Source organism: Rhinichthys klamathensis, unplaced genomic scaffold (assembly GCF_029890125.1).
Source record: "Rhinichthys klamathensis goyatoka isolate OS25496 unplaced genomic scaffold, OSU_Roscu_1.1 h1tg000011l_1, whole genome shotgun sequence".
In the NCBI taxonomy this organism is placed as follows: domain Eukaryota; kingdom Metazoa; phylum Chordata; class Actinopteri; order Cypriniformes; family Leuciscidae; genus Rhinichthys; species Rhinichthys klamathensis.
This window is the reverse complement of record NW_026606564.1, coordinates 19,074,080-19,080,292: the sequence shown is the minus strand read 5'-3', so window position 1 is coordinate 19,080,292 and position 6,213 is coordinate 19,074,080. Positions and strand designations below refer to the sequence as shown.

The window sequence follows — 6,213 nt, the reverse complement described above, 5'->3', positions numbered from 1 at the left end:
AGAAGGTCTCTCACGAGCAGCATATTTATTTACATCAATAGAAATTCATAAGTTACAATATGCCAATCTAGACAAACTATTATATAACTTTATATGGAGGAAGAAGCCCCATAAAATCAGGAAAAACATCTTGACTAATAAAATTGAGGAGGGGGGTTTATCGGTAACTGACTTCTCACTTTTCAATGAGATATTAAAAATCAACTGGATTAAAATATTTTTGAAATAATCCAAACAGTTTCTGGAACATTGTTCCAAACTTTATCTTTGAAAAACTTGGTAAAATCCCGTTCTTGCTTCAGTGCCGATCCTCCATCAACAGACTGCCAGTCAAACGCTCAGACTTCCATAAACACGCTCGAACTTGTTGGGCACTTTTGTACAAACACAATTTCTCCCCTCACAAATGTTTAATCTGGAACAACATGAACATCATACATAGAAACAAGACTCTCTTTATAGAAAACTGGTTTAAACATGATATTCTACTGGTATCCCAATTATTAAATAACTCAAATCAAATTTTAACTTGTGATGAACTCACCCATAAATTTAATTTCCATCCTGCAAGAAAAGAGTTTGATATTGTAACCAGAGCTAAACCCCATGGGATCATCACCCGACTTAGAGATGTGACAGATTTGGATCAAATTAATGTATTTTTCTCCAGCAGTGTTTCAATAAATAGTCTATCTTTTCTAGGCAAAAAAGTCAACAACAAAGTAATAAAAAACCTTTTATGTGCAAAATCTATCTCTGCCTCCAGGTACTAATGGTCCCCGTTGTATGGAAATATTAATGGGAATAGAGCATGGAGTAACACACATACATTTTTAATTACAAACAAAGTAAAAGAAATATCATTTAAAATTCTTCACCACTATTACCCCTGTAACAAGATTATTTGGAAATGTATCCCGACTGTAGACGAGAAATGCAGCTTTTGCTCTCTGGAAACAGAAACGTTAGAGCATTTATTCTACAGCTGTTCACATGCTCTTCTCTGTGGAATGATATACAATGTTTTATTAATGGACACTTTGGCTCAAACTTACATTTATCTAGTTTAGACATCTTCTTTTACTTTTCTGACTCAAACTCCTCTGTACAATATATAGTCAACTTATTAATTTTGCTTGGAAAATTCTTTATTCATAAATCGAAATTTATGAAGAACAAACCTCTTTTCAATGTTTTTAAACTTGACTTAAATTATATAGACTGTATTTCTGGATTAGATGCTAAGTCAGCATTAAAATGTATGCAATATTTATCTAATTTAACTTTATAATTAATTTAACTGATATTTACTGTCTGATACTCTGGCTGTGTACTTTTATGTTGTTTATAATGTTTATACAGATTATTTGTTACTTATATGATATGTGTTTCTATATTCTTTCTATTGGCTGATGTATATTTATGTTTTTATTCTTTATGAAAGTGTGAACTGTAACTAAATGAAAACGGTCTGCGTTTCAGAGAGGATCTTTGCAGGGCTGACAGAGATAGTAGAGTGAAGTTGTGGCCATAAGTCGACCCCACATGGAAAGAACCTATATGAGGATATATGCGCATATATGAAACCTATATGCAGTTTATATGCACATATATGCTTCATATATACAGCATATATGCACATATATGATAATATATATGCTGCATATATGCGTATATATTGCACATATAGGCAAAACTGAGGTGCATATATGTGCATATACAGGCCATATAGGTCTCCTGTATTGCTTCTTTTTATCCACATATAAGCCCTATATGTGCATACATGACTCCTATATAGCTCATGGCAGGATCTGGTCATTATACCTCACTTTGGCAACTGTCATACATGATGCCTAGCTCATATTTTCTATTATCGAGGCAATAACTAGAACTAACTAAAAAAATAAATTATGCAAGAACTGTATATGTGCGAACATGAAATTGGTATCACATGTAATTGGCATGTTATGGAATTTAACTATGGCAATTAAGTGAGAGGAGATGGAAAGCTATTACAAGGTCAATTCTTTCTTGTATGAAGAAAGTGGAAAAGAAGGAAATAACAAAATGGTTTGTCGTTTTTTTATTTTGTCAATCAAGCCCTTTTTCCAATTTCAAGTCACTTCCAGATTTACATTACAGCTCATACACATCCACACATTCACCGTTCCACCAAATGCAATGCAAAATGCAATGTTTTCTGTGTTGTCTTAATGCAGTTTCTATATGAATATGGCTGAAAGGTCAATCATTACAGTCTAAATGTAGCAACAAAAAGAAAAAGAAAAAAAAGAACAGAACACACATTGAAGTAATCATCTTCATCATCATCATCATCATCATCATCATCATCATCATCATCCCATCTATCTGAGCATTTCACTATGGTTAATGAATTTGAAGACAAGCATTTTGAGTCTGTAAAGTTTTAAAAAAAAATCGAAAAGCCCAAAGATCTGTATCTCTGCTAAATGAATTTAATATATGTTTGAGATGGCCTTTATCTTTTTTTCTTTTTCTTTTCTTTTCTTTTTTTCCAAATTATTGTTTCAACTTATACTTATCAAATGTGAAAATCTGTAAAAGAAATGTGTCAAGAACTTGATATCAAACTCTGTAATTAAAAAAAAAAAAAAAAAAAAAAATTCTCCACTCTGCTGCTACCATGGCTACAGCGCCGCGTAGTTGATGACGTCATCCGCCTGACGTTTGACGTTTCGCGCCGAAAGATATCGGCTGGGAGTGAAAATGGCGATATCAGCGTTGGAGATCCGCTATGTCCTACTTAGGGATGTCCCGATACCACTTTTTCACTTCCGATACCGATACCGATGCCGCAGCTTTGGCTTTTGCCGATACCGATATTAATCCGATATTTTTATTTTATTCTTAAACTAATAAAAAATATAGCAATTTTCTCAATTAGCCACCTAAAATATACCTCCTATATAGTCCACAACAACAGTTGATTATGAAAGATTGCCACCCTTTATTCAAACACTACAAAAAAATAAAGAAATATATAAATGAAAGAAAATACAGGTACTTCAGTACTTAAAGCTAGCTAGCTACCAACAGGTTTAAAGTTAAAACAATTTAAACAGCAGCATTCTACATTGTGAAAATACCAGTACAGTTTTTGTTTTTTAAATCAATTAGAATTTCTATAACTGTGTGTTAAACTGATTATCACTCTTGTGTGTGTTAAACACAATCTACTTAATACAGACAGCTTCATTATAAAGATAAACAACAAATCCCCAAAATATATGATCATAATCTATGACAAAAATGCTATTATAAACTAGATTAGTGGATAATACACATTGCTCTTTTTATTGTTGTAAAATACATTCATGAAAAACAAGATAACAAAAATGAAAAAGATAATTATTTTAGATATAGCTAAATCTGCTATAAAATTGAGACATGTTTTAAGTGTATTGCACAGCTATTTAATGAGGCAGCAACATTAATAATTATTAATGTTAATAAGCTTTAATTGCGTCAATGCATTATGATATGAAAGGCTCCAATACAGTGCGGCACAAAGCGCTTATGCGCATCCCGAGCGGAGAATGATGCGCTTGAAGCCACGTGGAGTTCCAGCACGCAGCGCGTCGAGTCCGCTTTGAAAAGTTCAAAGCACAACGGAGATACATATTGATGGACAGTGTATTATACAGTATCTATCTATGCAATCGTTTATTGAGCCTTTTCTTTTAACAGTTTTAAATTTCAGTTACTGTGCGCGTGAAGAACAATTATAGTGCTCTGACTCTAGTGTTGTGATCAAACTGACAGCGTCCGACACCCGGTAGAGAGTAACACGATTGAGTTACAGCAATAAAGTCCAGCAAGATAAAGTTGTTTTATGCGAAAACATAGACCTTTATCTTACAGATCAAGTATAATAGTATTAACATTGAATCATCTTGAAGATAGTTTCATCATTGACTGCAACCGAACGCGACGCGCTGTTTGAATGCTGAATGGAGAATGACTGACAGCCGCGAGAGGGAAAAATTTACGTGATCTTGAATTTAATTACTTAAATATTAATTTATATCTCACATAATAGCTTCAGAACACTTATAATAGAGTGCACGAAAACGTTATGGTACTTTAGAATGTTTTTGTGCATTTTGTGGGGCTTAACAATAACACATAATAGTATACCCACAATATCGGATTTGGATCGGCCTCGTCTGATCGATGTCAGATCGGTACCCGATCTCGCAAAAATGGCAGTATCGGAGCGATACCGATCCTGAGTATCGGATCGGGACATCCCTAGTCCTACTTATCATCAATCGTAAGTATTCCTAATTATAATATTTATTAGCAGGGTTTTTTCTGGAGATGGATAAGTATAAACTTAGAAATTGTATGGGCTGAAAGTTTAACACGTGTTTGGCAAAATAAATGCTATGTTGTACTGAGGTAAAGTTAGTGTGGGTGCTCATAACGTCAGCCTTTGATAAGATTCAAATTAGAATTATATGTCTCTTTCTAGAGGAATTCGTTGAGGGTTAACGTTAACAAAAGTCATGGCCTAGAGAACATACAGTTCATGAGAATAAATGATGCTTCTCTGCCTTCAACGGCTCAAGAAGTCAATCGGCTCCAGAAAAAAAACCCTGGGGAATTTGAATTTGGGAGAAATTGGAGAAAGACATTTTTTTAAATTGCGTTCACAACCAGGTTTCCTCTCCAGAGCCTTATCCATGGGCTTTGGAGGGTTGTAGCTTGCGTTCACAGCTGCAGGAAATGTCTTTCGAAGAGTAACGTTAACAGGGCACTGAATTGCTGGGTGCTATTCTGCTTTAGTGATTGTAATTGTTTTTTCTTTAGGCTATATAACTTCTTTCTAGAAATCCCTCAAATGAAAAGTGACCTCGCCATTATTGCTCAAAAGGTAAGTTCCACTGATTTTCATTACTTTTTAAAATTGTTTCTCAAGCAGAGCTGTAGAGATTTGTGATGTTGGGCTGATTGATAGTGTTTATTATTTGATGTATTTGCACTTTAATTTATTGAAGAGAATGACTATATTTTTGTTCTATGAACAAGACTGGAAGGAGTCCTGTGGAGGATCTAGATGTCTCCTTCTCGACTTTTGGAGAAGTGCAACCGGTGAGTAACCCCCTTGCATTTGTATTTATTTAGTTTACTTGTTACTCAAACAGAGCTATATGGATTTTTATGATGTTTGGCTGATTTTTTTTTATTGATTTTTTTTTAATGTTTGGCTATGAATTTATTGACATGTTTAATGTTTTCCAAGCCCCCCCTGTAAATAAGAATCTATAGTGGCTTGCTTGGATGAATAAGAATTGTTGTAGAGTTTTACTAAGTTTCTTTCTTCTCTAAGACTCCAGAGAGGAGACCGAGCCCTTTAAAGAGAGTCCCATGGTGACTGAGCGCTTTCGCGAGACACCACAGGTGTGTGTAACCCTTATATACCTCAGATTTTTCTGTACTTATTTTACTTAAGGCTCCAACTGAGCTATAGGGATTTTTATGTTGGGATAGTTAGTGGTAATATGTAATTTACTTGCCCCATATGCATACAATTGTTGAAGTTTTACAATTGAGTTTAACAATGTTTTTCTTCTCTAACAAGACTGCAGCAACAGCTGAGACCACAGCGAAAACACAGGTGAATAACATTATGTAGTAAGGATGGGTATAAACTGTGTGCTTTGTAAGAGCCAATTAGTGTTATAAGAGACAATCAGGGTTCCAGACTGCGACCAAATTGGTCGCATATGCGACCATTTTTTGAGAATGTGCGAGTTAAAATGTTATGTGGTCGCATTTGTGCGAGTGGACACTTGAGCAACAGAACGCAGTTGTATCAGCTGCTGCAGTCCGTAACTTATGTTCAAAATGAACGAGTAGGCTACATCATGAATCCATTTTCCAAACGGTGTTTTTGACTTATTCTGAATCACTACGGTACGCCTATAATAAGTGTTTATATTCGGACTATTTTATCCCGGGGTCGTCTCGGCTGCGGAGTAGCCCAGTGCCTGCGTGACTCGCCATAGACATTAACGGAGAGAAGTTCCGTCTACAATGTTCTTCCGCAAGACACGTGCAGTTTATTTATTGACGAACGTAGACGTCACGCGCATTGCACACTGATGGTGAAACGCGCCAATTACGAATTCACGAATTAAGGCATATAAAAATGGTCTCACGAAACAC

At 35.1% G+C, this 6,213-nt stretch overlaps 1 long non-coding RNA gene across 1 annotated transcript; it reads left to right on the top strand.

Annotated features, from left to right (window-relative positions):
- Window positions 1-4,295: 4,295 nt before the first annotated feature.
- On the top strand, window positions 4,296-5,445 carry LOC130100650 (uncharacterized). The gene is made up of 4 exons (XR_008808904.1): window positions 4,296-4,315; window positions 4,875-4,918; window positions 5,074-5,136; window positions 5,375-5,445. It is a non-coding gene; the product is annotated as an uncharacterized LOC130100650 (long non-coding RNA).
- Window positions 5,446-6,213: the final 768 nt, after the last annotated feature.